Source organism: Cyprinodon tularosa, unplaced genomic scaffold (assembly GCF_016077235.1).
Source record: "Cyprinodon tularosa strain WSP-4 unplaced genomic scaffold, ASM1607723v1 ctg399, whole genome shotgun sequence".
NCBI classification, from domain to species: domain Eukaryota; kingdom Metazoa; phylum Chordata; class Actinopteri; order Cyprinodontiformes; family Cyprinodontidae; genus Cyprinodon; species Cyprinodon tularosa.
In genome coordinates, this window is record NW_024039117.1 from 1,161,102 (window position 1) to 1,181,187 (window position 20,086).

General features: G+C 41.2%; 1 protein-coding gene across 5 annotated transcripts in view; it reads left to right on the forward strand.

Annotated features, from left to right (window-relative positions):
• pknox2 (pbx/knotted 1 homeobox 2) overlaps nucleotides 1-20,086 on the forward strand; it is a 134,489-nt gene that overhangs the window by 62,774 nt on the left and 51,629 nt on the right. The gene's annotated exons all lie outside the window — the stretch shown is intronic.

Consider the following 20,086-nt stretch of genomic DNA (forward strand, 5'->3'; position numbering starts at 1 on the left):
AAACTTGTCAAAACTGTTTCTTTTACTTTTTTTTTCATTTTTTTTTTATTTTAAAGTGAACAAAGATTGATTAGGTTCCAACCAGCGTGAGGAACAAATCAAATCAAATGTAATGATAGAAACCTTAGTCAGTTAAATAACCTGCTGCTGTCATTCTGCACATCTCTCATGTTCCTGCTATTTTCAAATATCCATTACTGTAAAAATGTCCACAGCTGCATATTGGTTATTTATTCTCCAGGTGAACAGTTTGATATTGTTAAAACACTTTACTGTATTTTATTGTTTATCTTTTACAACTTCTGAGCTGAAAAACAGGAGATTTCTGTCACCAAATTATTATGAAGGAAGATCAGGCTGAGATGTTTGGGAGTTCTGGATCTGACTCCATTATTCATCCAGATTCCAGGAGTCACTCATTTCTGGATGCTGGTTATTGCTGGTATTGAACCGGAGCCTTCCATAAGTTCACTGCAGGTAAATGAAGAGGAGTACAGGGAAATCTGAGGGCCCCTGAAGGTCCCTTTACTTTAGCTCCGCCCAAATGCCAACCCAGAGCCAGCTTCTAGAAGCATGTCAGAGACTCTGAAACCATCCATCGTTCACAAAGCGCTAAAATAAAAGAATCATCATGTTTTCCCTTGCAGTAGTTTGTATTCTTAGTGTTTAATTTTTATTACTTTATCATTTGAATGGAATCAGTGTTGGACATTTTTTCTGTTGGTCCTTCCTGATGAGGACATGCAGAGGCGTCTCTGATGCTCTCAGCTTTTCCCACAGACTGGGACAATCAGAGGGTTTTTGTCTGTTACAGCCAGTTAGCGTTTCAGGTAGACTTTATTCGGCCCGTCTCCTTGCTGGGGAGTGACTGAGCAGCTGGACGGTAGTCCGCTGAAAACGGTCCACTTTCTGGCTCCTCTGTGATGCAGCGCTGCTCACTCGCTGCAGGTGACTTCTGGGACAGGATTTAGGTGGTAATCCTAGTCTGTGATTAGCAGCAGGCCTGTTTTACGGCGTGGGTGCTGCATCTCAGCTGTATAGAATATGTCTGTGTGTGTGGAGGGGGGGGGGTTGGGGGGCTCTATCAATCAGGAGGGGTCGGGTCTTGCTGCTGAAAGGGGGCTACAGCGGGCCACCCATCCAGTTAGAGCTCTGGGGAGATCCAATGTCCTCTCTGCTTTAATGCGCTCCAGATGTCCTTTCAGCCAAGAAGGCAAGAAAGGGGGCGGGGCTTTGGCCCCTCACAGGGGGGGGGCTAAAAAAGAAAAAAGCACCTGCAGTTTGAAAAAAACATTTAGACATTTATCTGTTCCTTTACTGACTGTCTGTTCCTTTGCTGACTGTCTGTTTCTTAGTTTACTGTCTGTTCCTTTGCTTACTGTCTGTTCCTTTGCTGACTGTCTGTTCCTTTGCTGACTGTCTGTTCCTTAGTTTACTGTCTGTCCCTTTGCTTACTGTCTGTTTCTTTGCATACTGTCTGTTTCTGGGCTTACTGTCTGTTCCTTTGCTGACTGTCTGTTCCTTTGCTTACTGTCTGTTCCTTAGTTTACTGTCTGTCCCTTTGCTTACTGTCTGTTTCTTTGCATACTGTCTGTTTCTGGGCTTACTGTCTGTTCCTTTGCTGACTGTCTGTTTCTTTGCTGACTGTCTGTTTCTTTGCTGACTGTCTGTTCCTTTGCTGACTGTCTGTTTCTTTGCTTACTGTCTGTTCCTTTGCTGACTGTCTGTTCCTTTGCTGACTGTCTGTTCCTTTGCTGACTGTCTGTTTCTTAGTTTACTGTCTGTTCCTTTGCTTACTGTCTGTTTCTGGGCTTACTGTCTGTTCCTTTGCTGACTGTCTGTTCCTTTGCTGACTGTCTGTTTCTGGGCTTACTGTCTGTTCCTTTGCTGACTGTCTGTTCCTTTGCTGACTGTCTGTTCCTTTGCTTACTGTCTGTTCCTTTGCTGACTGTCTGTTCCTTTGCTTACTGTCTGTTCCTTTGCTGACTGTCTGTTCCTTTGCTTACTGTCTGTTCCTTTGCTGACTGTCTGTTCCTTTGCTGACTGTCTGTTTCTGGGCTTACTGTCTGTTTCTTTGCTGACTGTCTGTTCCTTTGCTGACTGTCTGTTTCTTTGCTTACTGTCTGTTCCTTTGCTGACTGTCTGTTCCTTTGCTGACTGTCTGTTCCTTTGCTGACTGTCTGTTTCTTTGCTTACTGTCTGTTCCTTTGCTGACTGTCTGTCCCTTTGCTTACTGTCTGTTTCTTTGCTTACTGTCTGTTCCTTTGCTGACTGTCTGTTCCTTTGCTGACTGTCTGTTCCTTAGTTTACTGTCTGTTCCTTTGCTTACTGTCTGTTCCTTTGCTTACTGTCTGTTTCTGGGCTTACTGTCTGTTCCTTTGCTGACTGTCTGTTTCTTTGCTGACTGTCTGTTTCTTTGCTGACTGTCTGTTTCTTTGCTTACTGTCTGTTCCTTTGCTGACTGTCTGTTCCTTTGCTGACTGTCTGTTTCTTTGCTGACTGTCTGTTCCTTTGCTTACTGTCTGTTCCTTTGCTGACTGTCTGTTTCTGGGCTTACTGTCTGTTCCTTTGCTTACTGTCTGTTTCTGGGCTTACTGTCTGTTCCTTTGCTGACTGTCTGTTTCTTTGCTGACTGTCTGTTTCTTTGCTGACTGTCTGTTCCTTTGCTGACTGTCTGTTTCTTTGCTTACTGTCTGTTCCTTTGCTGACTGTCTGTTCTTTTGCTTACTGTCTGTTCCTTTGGTGACTGTCTGTTTCTTTGCTGACTGTCTGTTCCTTTGCTTACTGTCTGTTCCTTTGCTGACTGTCTGTTTCTGGGCTTACTGTCTGTTCCTTTGCTGACTGTCTGTTCCTTTGCTGACTGTCTGTTTCTGGGCTTACTGTCTGTTCCTTTGCTGACTGTCTGTTTCTTTGCTGACTGTCTGTTCCTTTGCTGACTGTCTGTTTCTGGGCTTACTGTCTGTTCCTTTGCTTACTGTCTGTTCCTTTGCTGACTGTCTGTTTCTTTGCTGACTGTCTGTTCCTTTGCTGACTGTCTGTTTCTTTGCTGACTGTCTGTTCCTTTGCTGACTGTCTGTTTCTTTGCTGACTGTCTGTTCCTTTGCTTACTGTCTGTTTCTGGGCTTACTGTCTGTTCCTTTGCTGACTGTCTGTTTCTGGGCTTACTGTCTGTTCCTTTGCTGACTGTCTGTTCCTTTGCTTACTGTCTGTTCCTTTGCTGACTGTCTGTTCCTTTGCTTACTGTCTGTTCCTTTGCTGACTGTCTGTTCCTTTGCTTACTGTCTGTTCCTTTGCTGACTGTCTGTTCCTTTGCTGACTGTCTGTTTCTGGGCTTACTGTCTGTTCCTTTGCTGACTGTCTGATCCTTTGCTTACTGTCTGTTCCTTTGCGAACTGTCTGTTCCTTTGCTTACTGTCTGTTCCTTTGCGGACTGTCTGTTCCTTTGCTTACTGTCTGTTCCTTTGCTGACTGTCTGTTCCTTTGCTTACTGTCTGTTCCTTTGCTGACTGTCTGTTCCTTTGCTTACTGTCTGTTCCTTTGCTGACTGTCTGTTCCTTTGCTTACTGTCTGTTCCTTTGCTGACTGTCTGTTCCTTTGCTTACTGTCTGTTCCTTTGCTGACTGTCTGTTCCTTTGCTGACTGTCTGTTTCTGGGCTTACTGTCTGTTCCTTTGCTTACTGTCTGTTCCTTTGCTGACTGTCTGTTCCTTTGCTTACTGTCTGTTCCTTTGCTGACTGTCTGTTCCTTTGCTGACTGTCTGTTTCTGGGCTTACTGTCTGTTCCTTTGCTGACTGTCTGATCTTTTGCTTACTGTCTGTTCCTTTGCTTACTGTCTGTTCCTTTGCTGACTGTCTGTTTCTGGGCTTACTGTCTGTTCCTTTGCTGACTGTCTGTTTCTTTGCTGACTGTCTGTTCCTTTGCTTACTGTCTGTTCCTTTGCTGACTGTCTGTTTCTGGGCTTACTGTCTGTTCCTTTGCTTACTGTCTGTTCCTTGCTTTACTGTCTGTTCCTTACAGCCTGTTGCAGACTGGACGGCTGGTTTCTGGATGAGTTAAGAACCTAATCAGCTTCATCATTCATGCAGACTGATTACAGATCAGGTCGGAGGATCAGATGTGAGATAAATGAGTAGATTCTGACTCTACAATAACTTCTAGTAACTGATCTATAGTATCCTTAGATTCCTCAGACTTGAATCTGTCTGGAAGGTTTGAGTGAATTCTCAGTAAAATGCTCTTAGATGATGAGTTTTCTGAATTGAGACGCAGTGAACTGAAGCTGTGGATCTATATTTAACCTTGTTTGTTTTGCGGATCTATAGAGCCGCTGCGTTGGTGCTTCAGGGACGGACTGGAAAAAAGTACCTTCCTCCCAAACCAAGCGGTTCCACTGTAGGGATGTATTCCTCTGTGGACCGCGCTCCTTCTTTTTCCACGGCTCCAGTGTTTATTTCCCTGTCTCCCAGCCTCCTCACCTTCCTGTCTCTCAGACGTCTCCCGTGTCCTCGTCTCCTGGGCTTTCTAATCCCTCTCACCTTAAAGTCTCTTTATTTGAAGCTCTTATCTCGTCTTTTCTCTCAACCTCTGGCGCGGGTAGACCTCCACCATCCTCACCGCCGTCTCTTCTCCCTCCCCCCTCCGAGTCTCCCCCCCTCATGTTATTTCTCAGGAAATTTAATCTGGTTTGTTTGGTGTTTCCACTCAGCTGCCGGCTGTCTGCGCTCGCCGACACTAAGACAAACAGAGTGGGTCCAGGCAGGAGCAGCAAACACTCGCTGCTGTTTGCTCCTCACGTGACTCCTGCCTCTCCTCATTCTGCTTTTCCCGTCTTAAATGGAGAATCAGTTCTGGATCTAATGAAACGCTTTCTGGTGATGGAACATCATCACAGATAACTTTAGAAAACTGTTCAGTCAAATGTTCTTTGAGCTCCTGTCTCTGTGTGAATGAACTTTAAACTAAGGATTATTGCATCATATAGAAATAGTAGGTAACGCCGTTAGTCCCATCACTGCTGATCGGTGCTTCTCTTGCAGCTTAAAGGTGTAAAATGATGCAAATATGCTGGTGACATTTTACTTAGACATTTGCTAATCTTTCTGAGTTTTTAAAAAATTCCTCACTCACCGGTTTGTGGTTGGTAGCGAGCATAACCCTGAAACAGAATTGGATTTATTCATGTCAATGTTTATGGATGCTGTAACAAATATCCTGCCTTAAAAAGGTTTGTTGTCAAACAAAGGTCTGCCCCTTGGCTTGGCCTTAGCCTGAGGACGCTAACAGCAGAGCTAAAAAAGTATCTTTGCTTTCTGGATCTATTGATGACCGGCGGAAATACTGCTCTCTACGTAACAAAGTCACAACATTAAACAAGGTTAAAATAAAGGAACTCCTTTTATAGTAGAGGAATGTTTTAAATGAAATCAGAGAACTGTTCACAGCCTTTGTTGAATGAAAAGTTGTTCTCACAAAGCCAGGTGATATTGCTGATCATTTTAATGACTATTATGTTGAGAAAGTTTCTCAGTTAAGGCAGATTATGAACCATTAACACAACATTAGATCATATGAATGTAATAAGAACATCATAATGAAGGATAAAAGTATGAATTTGTATTTTAAGCAGTTGATGTCCACATGGTGTAACGTTTGTGCCGCTCTATTCCTGACAGTAAACAAGCTGGATTATATAATCTGGCCGTGTTAATGACTGCCGGTGTCGTAGCGGCTCCAATCTCTCATATTTTTAATAGTTGCTTTGATTCCGTAAAAATTCAAAAAATATCCACTGGACTTGGTTTCCAAGATTTGAAGACGTTTCTCCACCTCTCCAGGAAGCTTTCTCAATTCAAATGTCTGGATCCGCAGTGAGTTTGAGTCTTTATACGGACAAGGCCTTGTATCGCTTGGAAACATACAATTGGTAATATACAAGGCTTTGTCTATATAAGACTCAAACTCACTGCGGATCCAGACATTTGAATGGAGAAAGCTTCCTGGAGAGGTGGAGAAACGTCTTCAAATTTTTGGAAACCAAGTCCAGTGGATATTTTTTGAATTTTTACAGAATGTCTATGACCTGGATGACTTTCATCAGCAGTTGCTTGGATGTGGACCTGTGTCCAAGGATCTGGAAGGAGGCTAAAATGATTCCTTTACCTAAGGACACTAAATCTGCTGTTAATGAGGGGAACTCTAGACTAATAAAGATTTTATCTTTTTAAAGCAATATTCTGAAAAGGTTGGTACATGCACATCTTGAAGATTATTTATATCAAATAGAAGCTTCTACAGACTCTCAGCATGCACATAGAGCTGGCCTCTGCTGCAATGATTCAATGATTGATGATTGGCTTAAAGCCAGAGATAATTCCATGTTGGAAGGTGTTTACCTGGATTTTAGTGCTGCTTTTGACATTCTTCACCAGACTTTAATAGTTGAAAAACGTACATTTTATGGTCCTAATTGTTCTGCATTAAAGTAGATAGAAAGCTGTCTGTCTTTTAGATCACCAAAGGTTTCTTTGAATAGCAGCCTCTCCTGCAGACTTAGTTTGGAGTGTGGAGTTCCACAGGGCAAACAGAATGGCCCTCAGCATGTCTAAGACTGGATTGCTTCAAGGCACAAGCTATCTGCAAGCCCAAAGCTTGATTTACATCTTTGTGACAGGTTGAACGTGTCCAACTCATGGTGTGAACTTTGTCCTGGTCTCACCACATTCATCATAGTATTTTGAACATGGGAAGAGCAATTAGTACTGCAAGGAAATGCTGCATTTTTGTAGTTCGTCCCCTTTTATGTCAAATAGTCCAGAGTCTAACAGTCTCCTGTCATCTTGACTATTGCGCTCCAGGGTGGATCTGCTGCCAACTCAAAAAGCTCCAGGTTGCTGAAACTACTGGGTTGCTCCGTCCAGTAGTTTGAGCAACCGTCCCCAGAAATGCTCCATGGTTTATCACCGCTCAGACCAACCTGCAGAGATGAACCAACAGAACTGTTGAAAAGCAACAGCAGTGCTTCTATCCTGCTATGATTGGCTGTCGGTGTTCACAGCAGCAGGTGGGGTCGGGTTGATGACAACAAGTATAATGCATGAATATCCAAGAGGTGATAAAGCATTTAATGTTTGATCTCTACAGGAAAGTTTGCTTCAGATTTCAAATAAAACTAAATATCCTGCAGTAACTGTCCATCACAGTGTCTCAACAGCTGCTGTTCCCTTATTTCACAACACCAAACATTTGATATTTGAGCCAGAGAGATGGAAGCGACCAATGATGATAAGTTGGTTTAAAATCTTTGGGTTAAAAACCCTCTAAAGACTTATGGACCGTCAAAGAAACAGTTTGACTCAAATAATTAAATTTCCACAAATTCTTTCAGATTTGAAATGCTTCTTTAAATAGTAATGCAATTATATGTTTAATGAGTAATGCTTTAGCAGTTTTAATGAATCAGCAGGAGAATAATCAGGTGATAAAATAGAAGGAATTTGAACTGAACTGATACAGGAACTAAGCAGAGGATTTATCTCTACTATCTGATACTATCTCTACTTTACTGGGGTAATTATTATTGTTTGGATAACTTTTTACTTCGACCCCTTTTTAAAAATAGACTCGTTAGTTTTGTTCCATTTTCATTCTGGCCTGTTGGTATAAAAAAAAAAAAAAACATCCATCAAATAATCAGTTTCATCCAGATAATTCATTTCTTTGTGTTTGTACTCGGTGCTGCCCCAACTTGTTGCTCACCACATACCAAAATAAATCGTTTTTCAAGATGATGCAAAGTAGAAAAATCTTCCTTTAATAGGTAGAGCAGTAAAGCTTCTGTCATTAACATTTTTCCTCAATTACTTCTACTTTTAAACTTTAAGTAGTTTTAAAAATGGTACTTTTACATTTTTACTGGGAAAAAAAGCTGAAGTTGATCCTCTAACTTCTATAAAAGTGTTTTTAAACAGCAGGATTGAAACTGGAGGAATAAACATGATTAGTTTGGACAGCTCTGCTAACCGCTCTGCTAACCGCTCTGAACAGTAGATTCTGTAAAATGAAGCATTCAGTGATGCTGTTAGAGGTAGACTTTTATAATTTACACTGTAAGATCTAGAAAGTTAGTAAAAGGACTTTAGACATTTGAATTATTGTCCAAACAATCCTCATCCATTCAGTCCCTCTGCCTTCTGATACGTCAAAGAGAGAAACATTCATTCGATGTTTTCCAGTTTCAGTTCATCTCTGTTTTCTACCAGTCCTCTGCATTCTGTTTCATTTGCTTGTGAGTCACGTCGGCCCGGCAGTCCCTGAAGCGGCTGCAGAGTGATATGGGTGGCACTCTCTTCTACTGATAAGAAGCTGTTCATTTACAAAAAAAGAGGAACTTTAGCGACGAAGCTCCAGATAAGCAGCACATGTGTACCAACAAGAAGGACGGCACAGAAAGCGAGGAGGCAGTGGGAGCAGAGCTGAGGCTGGAGAGGATTCAACATTTCCCTCCTCCAGCTCCTCCAGTTTGGATGGGATTCTTTTTTCTGCCTCTGATGCTCTGATGCTATCAGGAGGAAGAAATGCTTCGCCTGCCCGTGTTTGTGTGGGTTAGGCTTGTTCAGACACTCAGCCTAACGCCACGTTTCATCATCACACTGTTGTGGCTGCGCTGTCTGGATCTAACTGTAAGGTTTAAAAAGAAAACTACATCCTGGATATTTTCACCCAGGGCTGCATTTTAACCTATCGAGGACTGAGATGATGATCCTGAATATTCCACATCGTCCTTCCTCTGGTTTCTATGCTCCACATCTTTCCGTCTGCTTTACCATCTCCATCAAAATAATCTCCAAACTGACTGACTATATGAATGGCCTGCTAAAAGGCTGAAGGTGTGGCACTGGGAGTGTAAAAGAAAAGTTATTACATCCAAGCAGCCCTTAGATATTTCCAGTAGTCCATAAACAGATATTTGGTTGATGATAGCAGCTCCCTTCATTCTGCTGCCCTGCTGTCACCAAACAGTTTCTGGTTCTCCTCTAACATGAGGTTTTTGTGCCTGCAACCAAAAAACAACTGTAAAAGTTTCTTAGTGTCAAAATGGGACAGGTGGATCCAGTATTCAAGGCGAGTCTGACAACGGGCAGTTTCAAAGCGTTTAAAGGAAAATTCCGGTTTTTAACACTTTTAGCCCCTTTTCTGTAGTGTCCAGGATGAAATCGAATGATCGACACCAAAATTTTGACGATTGGTCCTGTCTCTGCTATTTGGCTCATGCAGAATCCCCCCCTGGCTGCTTTAGAATGGCTTGCATAGAGCATGTCAGATAATGTCCTTAAAACAACTTTAAACGTTCTTTTTTTAAATATGCTACTCACCGTGTCGTCAGCGCTGTTCAATGACGTTCCAAAAAAAGTTTCGTAAAGAGAAAACGTTCCTGTAGTGTTTTATTTAGCATTTTGTAAATCCCATTGAGTTCTGTTGGAATAGTCAATATCCCTCCGCCACCGGAAACGGAAATGGGGCCTGTTTACGCTTAGTTGTAGTCTTTTCGCAAGGCCCAAGTGTTTCTGCTTCACTCTGTGTACTCCGACGTCGAGGTGCTAACGTCTCTGTTAAACACTTTAAAAAACTCTGAAAATGGAATACGAAAGGTGGATTCTTGAGGAGGACATATTGGACTTTGAGTTTGACGGTAGAGGATACCGTTTTGAACCGGAATATACTGAGGAGGAGTATATAGAAACATTGTCGCCAACTAGTGGTCTGGAGTGTGCAACGCTTCAGATTCGAACGGGAAGCGGAAGTTTATAAGCGGTTGTGATGTATCGGAAAAAATTGTTCTGGGATTTACAAAATGCTAAATAAAACACTACAGGAACGGTTTTTCTTCACGAAACTTTTTTTGGAACGTCATTGAACAGCGCTGACGACACGGTGAGTAGCATATTTAAAAAAAAGAACGTTTAAGGTTGTTTTAAGGACATTATCTGACATGCACTATGCAAGCCTTTCTGAAGCAGCCAGGGGGGGATTCTACATGAGCCAAATAGCAGAGACAGGACCAATCGTCAAAATTTTGGTGTCGATCATTCGATTTCATCCTGGACACTACAGAAAAGGGGCTAAAAGTGTTAAAAACCGGAATTTTCCTTTAATGACAGAAATTATGAAACGGAACAGAAATGTAGGCTGCTGAGGATAATCAGATCACAGTGGTGCCTGGTTTAACACTTCAGTCCAGCAGCGAGCTCAGACAGACACGCTCAGATGGAGACAGGCGGACTCACTAGTAGAGAGACAGAGACAAGACATGGTACCAGGATAACTGCAGAACTTTAAACTGGTCTCCACCTTGGAGCCAGGCTTATGGTAATTAAAACTGACTTTCCACGAGCTAAAACCCTGAGGGCTCAGCGGAGAAGAGCCGGGACACGATCAGAAGACAGGAGACAAACCGTAAACCCTCTAAATCCACTGACCTCTGGGGACCGAAACATGAACCAGGGACTTAACTAAAACTGGAAAACAAACATGAACAACTGACAGGAAGTCATAACACAAATAAACAAAGAATAATAATCTGGCCCCGATAGCTGGGCTGAACCGTATATATTCAATTCAATTCAGTTTAATTCTATAGCACCAATTCACATCATGTCATCTCAAGGTACTTTACAGTTCACCAGATCATCCAGTCAGATTGATTCAAAATAAATATATATAACAAAATATAGCAGAACATATGCGATCATGACGCTTGGTGGCATAATCAGTGGCCAATAGAGGGCGCCGCCCCATCCACCCAATTACCTTGATTAGGACGCAAAAAACCTAAAATAAAATAAAATTATAAAATTAAAATATTTAAACAAATCTTGATATATATTTTTTAGATGAATATTTATTCTTTAATTAAATATAAAACTGAATGATCTATTCCGACTGGCTGCAGTGTGTCCATTAAAAATGTTCATCGCGTCCAACGATATACTTTACTGACATACTTTACTTTGGTAACTATATATATATATATATATATATATACACAGTATATACAGTATGTATGTCCTAAATCCATGGTTTAAAATAACCTGAAGGCTGTTAAATTGCTGTAAGTTTGAGCGTTTCAGAGAATGGCTCGAGATGGTCTGTACGCTCAGCTCTGCATGGTACATTCCAAACATCCCCACTGTGGTGTTGTTTTTACATCTATACTGTTTAATGATCTTTAAAAAAAAACAAGGGCAACAGAATCAAACTTGGAGAATGTAACATCCAAACAATGATTTGCATAAACACAAAGAAAACAGGAATTGCAGTCAGATTGGAGCGCCGCTGCCTTTGTCAGCAGTCGGGAGGAGAGCCTCATAAACCGCGGCACCCGAGGGAAATCCTTGTGTCTTCATTAAGGCTGTGGCGCCGTTTTGAATTCTTGAAGGGCGCTCATTAAGAAGTTCAAGATGAAACAATAAACTCCAAAGGTTATAGAAATTCAAGGGTAAAATGTCATTCTGAATTGATAAGGCCGAGTGAAAGGAAGGAGTGATTGAGAAGAACGGCTGATAGTGGAACGTTATCCTTGAAGGAAAACGTTGAGAGGATTGGGTGAAATGAAGCTTACAGGTTCGGTTATGTATCCATGCCGTCTTTTTCTAACTCAACTTTAGTTAAGCATCTAAACTGCAACCTTTGCCAGGATGTTTGGGGGGAGGAGAGTCTGGCTAATGTGCCAGTGCCTTTTGAAACCGCGCCCAAACGGTCCGAGCACGTTAACTGAGATGCTGTTGAGTGTAAATGGTACACAATTGAACCGGACTGAGCCAGACACGAGCAGACCGAGCTAAATCTAGTACTAGTTTATCAGTAGGGCTCGGTTAATCTGTTGCTCAGTTCTCTGATAACAAAGAGAGCATCAGCAGACCGCTTCATCTCCTATTTACAGTCAGCTGACTCGTTTCTGGTGTGTCCCGCTGTGCAATTCCCAGAAGGATGCCTTATTCGCCTGACAATCCACAAAAAACTAACTATCACTAATATAAAAAAACCAGATGCATGGCTGCCAACGTTTCATCAAACCTTGGGGTGAGATTTTGAAATAATTTGGGTGTCAGGGTGAGATGAGGACAGGTGCAGCTATAGGTTGGAGGTTTTCAGAGGATTTAACTGAAACAAAGTTTTAAAATGTTGAATTTTTGAGTAACAAAAAGTGGTCTGTAGTTATGAAGAACATTATTTTCTATATTCTGGTGATTTTCAGAGAATTGACGTAAAGCACAATGGGCCCTACTAAAATACATGTATCTTAAATATACTGTAAGCTAAGAATTTCACAACTTTTTTTATTAATTTTTCTCTGCAGTTCAAGTAACATAACCAATAGGGAAGTTATTATTGATTACTGGCACTGATACAGGAACCACTGAAATCCAATCCTGTGCAAACTACACTGTGTATCAATATTTGCTAATAGGCTAAGGATTAAAAATATTAAGTTATTGTCTTATTAGTTTTTTTTTTCACAACTGACAAAACAGCCAAACAATTCAGGCCTTCTGAGAGGCTGTAGGTTCAATAAAATCTCACCATGACACAAACAGCATAGCTGTGGATGTTTGATAAGTAGATGTGATGGAAACTAAGTTTTTAAACATATTTAATGGACCAAAAATAAGAATAAATGAATAAGATAAGTAATAATAAAACCAGAACATCCCTCTGGTTCCTCTTCTATCCATCCTGGATAACTGAGCTGTTCTGCTCATCCTCTCTGGATGTGGTTGGTCTTTTCTTGGGTGGCTGATCTTTAGAAAAATAAAATGCAATGATTATTTTTCTTTTTGTGGACCTCTTATGGGTTTATGAGAAATACCTGAAAGCTTTAAGAATTTAGATTAGTTTATTGTTGATAATTGTGATAATTATTTAACTTGTGAACAAAACATGGACTAAAACTGGGACTAAATCAGGAGGATAAATTAGAGCAAACAAGGAGTAACGCTCAGTAAAAAAACAAAAAACACTAGATGTAGAGAAAATAAACCACTTCACTCTCCACAGTGATAATCTAAGCTAATTGCTGTATATTTTATTCACATTTACTGAAGTGCTAGACTATGGAGGACCAATCCTGCCATAATTAAAAATAAATACATAAATAAATACTCAGTAAATAAATAAGCATACAATTAATTGCCCCCTAAAAATGCAATAAACAAATAAATGTAGAAAGAAATTAAATTATACAGTGAGACATAAATGTATATGTATATATCTCTTTAATTTGTCTTTTTTCGCCTTTGTAATAATTAGCTTATTTATTTATGGTCGGTTATAATCTTCAACTTTAATTATTTATTACTTATTTCTTTAAGTATTTATTTTTGTGCATGATATAATATTTTTGTCTGGTTTATTTCTTCCATGCTATTTATTTTTTCATCCTGTCATTTTCACATTTCTGTCGGCATTTCTGCCTCATTATGCAGATGAGGAGGGGGCGTGGCTTAGAGGGTCACCTTCTGCCTATTGGTTGGTCAGCAGCAGCCGGCCACAGTCACAACAAACATCGCTACCTATGATGAAGCTGTCAGTGAGCTGAGACATTTAGCAACTGTTTCTGAAAACGTTATTAGTATTAACTTTATTAGGCCCGAGCAGCTCACCGCTGCGAGAGCCTATTGTTCCTGTACCGTTTGTTATTATTATTATTATTATTATTATTTATTATTTTTCTCCGCGTAAAAGAAACAGCATTTTGGAGGCTTTAGCATGTTCAAAAACTCACCAAACTTGGCAGTAAATTGTCCCCCTAGTGAAATTTACGTATGATAATGGAATCCAAAATGGGCGTGGCCAAATGGCTCTACAGCGCCCCCTAACGTGAGTTGGGGAAAACCGTAAGTCGCAGAGATTTGAGATTTGGCAGGTGCATAGATCTCACCAAATCATGAAAAAAGTTACATTATGGGTATGCTCTAAAACCTACAGGAAGTCAGCCATTTTGGCTCAAAGGCCGATTTTTGGCACTTTTTCAATTTTGTTGACGTCGAACTTTCGCGAACTCCTCCTAGGGACGGTGAGCCATCGGCTTCAAACTTGGCATGTATGCAGATAAGGCATGTGAGATCCAAACTTATCAAACTTTTTGAGTTTTCCAGCATTTTAAAGGGGTGTGGCCAGGCCTCGAAGTTGGCGTACTCGCCAACATTTTCAAAATGCAATAACTTTTACATATGAAACTGAAATGACACGAAACCTGGTAGTATTAATCCTCTCTCGGTTCCCAACAAAACTGTATGTTAAAACTGTTACATAATTGAAGCCACGCCCCCTGAGAACCGGAAGTCATGTTTTTTACTTCGAATGGTCCCTCTCTGTCTCACTTGACCTCATCAACCTAAAACTGTGTCAGCAGACAGACAACATGTTGTCCTAACTTCGTTTAAGGCACAGAGAGCTTTAGTCAAATGGTGTTGCCGTGGTGCCATGGCGAAGTGAGGCGTTTCGCCATGAAAATACGATTGGCTCTCATTTCCTCATTTATAATCAGATCTGCACCAAAATCACAAGAGATGATCCTAGTCCAACTCCAAACAGGAATCCAGAGCAATATTTTGTGGGCGGGGCTTAATTTTCCTACAGCGCCCCCTAGAAATAACAAACTTCAAACCACCAGCCCCAAGCCGTTTTTAGTCCTAGAATATTGAAACTTTGAACACATTTGCACCTCATCAGGCCCTAACTAAAAGCCTCTTGGACCCATGGTCTAAACCCCACCGGAAGTCGGCCATTTTGAATTTCATTTTACTCTGTTGTGAAAGCACTGACCTTTTTTCAAAAAATTGTATAAAATCAGCCTTTTATCCAAATGAGCTAAAACTTTCAAAATACGTTCTTTACAAGGCCTGCTGTAAGCTGGTTACAATAGCAAAGCGCTTCTTTAAAGTCCGTCACTCTGATTTTTCAAAAGTTTGCGTTCTCGCCTAATAGTTGGTCAAGTGGACAGATAATGCCAGGAAATAATTCAGCCCCTAGCCATGCTCATTCTTAGGATAATGAAACTTGGCACACATCTGTATGAGCTCTCCACCTACAAAAAGTTTCATTGAAGCCATGGTCTAAACCTCTCATGAAGTCGGCCATTTTGAATCAAACGGTACCCTTATGAAAATAGAATCACTATGTTAAAATATTTTTAAAAAATCAGTTGTTTTCCCAAATGAGCTAGGACTTTTGGAATATATTCCTCTAATCGCTACTTGTTTGATGGTAAACACAGCATAGCTCTTCTTAAAAGTCCGTCACTCTGATTTTTCAAAAGTTTGTGTTAACAGGAAATTGTTGTATCTCAAAAAGTTTTATAGCAATCCTACCCAAATTTGGAACAGTTATTTATCCTTTGATTATAGAAAAGACTGCCGAGTTTGGCGTGAATCTATGCATGTTTGAGCATCTTATGGGGTTTTCAACTGCCACAGTATATGGAATTCAAGTTTAAAGATTTTTCTTTCTTTAAATTATTTAATAAATCATCTAAAAAAAATCTAGGACATGCAAGATGTGTTCCTTGACATTTGTGATTTTTTTCAGGATTTTATTGCAAACTATAGATTTTTAATGAATTTTTTTGTTTTGAGTAGAGTCGGCCATTTTGAATTACATTTCACCCTTATGTGAAATCACGGACCTCTTTTCAAAAAAGTGTATAAAGTTAGCCTTTTATCCAAATGAGCTAAAACTTTCAAAATATGTTCTTTACAAAGCCTGCTGTAAACTGGTTACAATAGCAAAGCGCTTCTTTAAAGTCTGTCACTCTGATCTTTCAAACGTTTGCGTTCTTGCCTAATAGTTGGTCAAGTGGACAGATAATGCCAGGATATATTTTTCAACTGCCGCAGTATAAGGCATTCACGTTTAAAGATTTTTCTTTCTTTGAATTATTTAATAAATCACCTAAAAAAGAATCTAGGACATGCAAGATGTGTTCCTTGACATTTGTGATTTTTTTGGGGATTTTATTGCAAACTATGGATTTTTTAATGATTTTTTTTGTTTTGAGTAGGGTGTAATACCGCTAACCGTGGATTTTGGCAGTGCTGTTTCTCCATCTTTTGAATATATACTTTTGACCCACCAACTGAGATTGCTACAGCAAATATCTGACAGATGAGATTCATCCCCAGATATTATCTTTTATCCCTAGTTTAACCCTTCCTGACCAAAGCTGTGGTTGTCTCCGGCTGGTCCAGAAGTGAAGCGTGGCGCTTTTTCCGCTGGCTGGGAAGGAGCAAGGGGGCAGCGGTCACTCACCTCCCGCGGTCGCGATAGGCCGAGCGGAGAAAGAGGAGGATGAAGAGGAGCAGCACAGGGTGATGAAGAGGATGAGGGGAAGCAGCAGCAGGCATAGGCTGAAGAGCAGGAGAATAGGCTGGGAAGGAGCGTGGAGCCAGCGGTCGCTTGGTTCCCGCGGTCGCGACATACCAGGCGGTGCGAGCTGCGAGGGCCGTCAATACCGCTCGCGGTTTTAATTATTTTTGGTTTGGACGCTCTGACAGACCGTGTGTTTCGTTAAAAGGACACACCTGGCAATAACTGCTCAGAAATCCCGTTATTTTTTCAATATCTGGCGCTGGTCCAACAGTGAATAAAAATACGGACCGGATCTGAACCTGGCATGTCATTATGTGTTAGCGCTAAGGTTGTGTTGAAAACGTGGACTGGATTTATATCAGCATGGTATTACATATATTACATATAAATAAGTGCAATGGAGTTCAGTTTCAATGTCCGTCATTTTTTAGCGTGAAAAATTGGGATACAGAGTATGAGTGTGTGAAAACACTGAGATGCTTGAGTCTCACTCCCAATGGGTGAGAGTTGACAGCCCTTCATAAGGGCCTGAACATTATGGCCGCTGTCATTTTTTGTTTGCAAAAAATTCCCGCCTTGAGAGCTGAAGTATCGTGGACCGCTGTACCAGATCTGCTCTGGTCCTGCTTCATGCCAGCGACATAGCGCTACATGATTGGCTGGACGTTGCCACATGATGTAAAACATTGCGGTTGCCCAGACAACGATAATAACATCGCACAGCGTCATTGGTGCCGAGTCGGGAGCTTCTGTAGTGTTAGCGTGTCTAATGAGGAAGTTTCACCTGAAAATAATATCTTCATGATGAATAAAGTAACTGTTAGACCACGATATAAAGGGGGAGAGCTGAGTAGCGCTGTGGCTAGCTGTAGCTAGCAGGTCAGCCTCTTTTAGCTCGGTCAGTTAGCCACATTAAGCTACACTAGTTTTAAGTTCGTGTCAACAACAACCGTTAGTGGTCTTCAAGTAGAATAATGGTTTGATTTGTCGAAAACTTCGACGAAAGTCATTTTTAAGATGTTCCATTTGTCCTCCTCTGCCCTCTTAATAAAAACAATAAAAATAAACTGAGACTTTTAGTGTTAAATGGCAGAGCTCAGTCTGTCTTAAAAGGCAGTGCTTTGCTTCAAGACTGATTATGATTGTTTTCTAATTTCGGCTACTTTAGATCGCTAATGAAATGTAGAATAATAGCAAATATAGGTAATAATATGTCGAGACTCCAGTAGAGATTTGAATTTTAAGAAATGGGAGCAATACAGTTTGTCCGAATGGGGTTGCCATATGATGACGTCATAAGAAGGGGCGGGGCCCTGAGCAGATCAGGTACCTATACCGGCGGTAACAATGCTAGCGTGATATGTAAATGTTTGTAAGAACCAAGCTCGGCACGGTTAACCGATCCGAGCTCGGTCTGAACTTGCCACTGCTCGGTTTCAGAGGGTTGCTGAGGATGGGGGCATAAAGCTGGTCCACAGCGGCCAACCTGACCATGCTCACAATGACCAGAGCAAATGTTTTCTGCGCTCCAGTTTCACAGCTTATCTGTGTTGCAGACGAGAGTGAGTCAAATCGACGAGGGCTGATGATGAATAAATTACAGCAATATTATAGGAAGCATGGGAGCAACGTGTTGCAAGCTTGGCTGGATGCGGGAGGACGGGTGGCTGGGGTTAATGAGGTGGCCTGGGAATGTGGTCTGGATTCGGACTGCAGTATGCATGCAGCTAGCTTTCCTCTGGGGGATGTTTGTAGCCCTAAAACCAGGAGTCAGGCTCCCCTTGCCTCTGGCTATGCATGAGCTGCAACTTTAATGTGTGTGGACTTCTGTGCTTGTAGTTGTACTTGAGGCCATGAAGTAGTGAGAGGCGTATTGCCCCGGGGATAACACTGGTCGAAGCTTTAGGATCTCTTCATGCAATGTGTGCGTCATTATATATGCCTGTGTTTACAGTGTGGAGGCAGGCCGCTCTGATCGGCCTGCTTTTCCATCTTCTCTATTGAATCCACCTGAAATCTCATTACCATTCTGTCCTTCCATCCATGGCTTCACTCAACACCATGGAGGCTTTGCCTCCTGGTGTTTGCATTGTAAATCAGGCCTGACAATAAGGCCATGATTAGATCCAACTCATATTCAAAAAACACCTGATTTATTTATTCACCATCCTCTTTTTCAGGCCCTCCAGGTGTGTAATGTCTGAGCAAGGTGACATACCTGCTTCCAAATGTTATTCATTGCATTTGCAGGTCAGCCTCCTAACAAAGACACTCAAACGGCGAAGATTAAATGAGGTTTTGATGGGAGACTGTTCTCACATGTGTAGGCTAGATATTAGATACCAGGAAACTCACCTGGTGGAATATTTGTAGTATATTTATATCAAACCAAATCTAAAATGTTCTGACTCTCAAGAAGTGTTTCTCTTAGATCATCTGTCAAACCGAGCAAGAACTCTGTTTCCTCTCATGTTTGAACCTAAGAGGATTTGATTTCCTGTTTGGCTGTGACTCCATCCTGGAGAGAAATATCAGCTGTGCTGCTGCCATCAACACCTTTGTTTCTAGATGTTGGAGCTTGGCCTGTTTTCCAGTGTAGTCCTGTTTCTCTGACTGTGACTAACTGGATGTGCTCTCTTCATCCTCTGACATGGGAGCTGGCTCGGAGCTCGTCTGCCTGGCTGTGTGTTTCCTGGACGGGGCCGCCTGTGGAGCTGGTTGACAGTTGCCTTTTGTGTCTATGCTTCTTTTTCTATGTCTGCTTCTGTCTCCTTGAACCCCAGTGGGCCTCAGCAGATGGCCGCTCACACTGAGCCTGGTTCTGCTGGAGGTTTCTTCCTGTTCAAAGGGAGTTTTTCCTCTCCACTGTCGCTACAAGCATGCTTAGTGTGAGGGATTGCTGAAGAGTCAATGAGTCGATGCAATCAGCTGGTTTTCCTTAGATAGAAAACTTTGAATCAATCTGACTGGATGATCTGGTGAACTGGAACGTGAGCTGAGATGACATGATGTGAAATGGAGCTATAGAAATAAACTGAATAGAATTGATTTATGTTCTGTTAGGAAAGCTTCATGCATGAATATGAGAAAAGAATGTCAACAGTAACATAAACCACTCATCCAACACAAGCTTGGTGCTTTTCATTAAGAATGGCAGTTTAACAAGTCATGTCTGAAAGAGTTATTGGAAATAACTTCTGGATCCAACCTTTAGGTTTTCAACAACTACAGACTTGAAAAGACGACATGATTTACGTCCAAACGACGTCTACATTCGGTTGAAAAGCGAATGTTGAAAAGCCATCATTTTCAGATCGTTGAAAAGACATGAAAACTGGGTTTGCAGTAGCAAACCTGTGTGTAACGGCAAATAAAGTGATATATTGTCATGGAAGTAAGCTTTTTAATCTAAAATGCTGCTAAAGACCTTGAATAGGATAGAGACCGACATCAAGATGTTTCTGTCATCATTAAAGGCCATTGATATTAATATATGTATCTATAGACAAAATATGAGCTAAATTTAAGATAAATGTCTTTGAATAATAGTAATAAAAGAAATCACTTCCTGGGATTCAGTTCAGTTATCTGCAGCTGGACGTTTCAGTCCAAAGTTTCAGCCTCATGTGACAAATTTACCTTCAAGCTGATGGAGAAAAGCGTCAACCGTCAGTAATCAGATTACATGTGTCCTGATCGGAGGTCTGATCTAAGTGCTGCA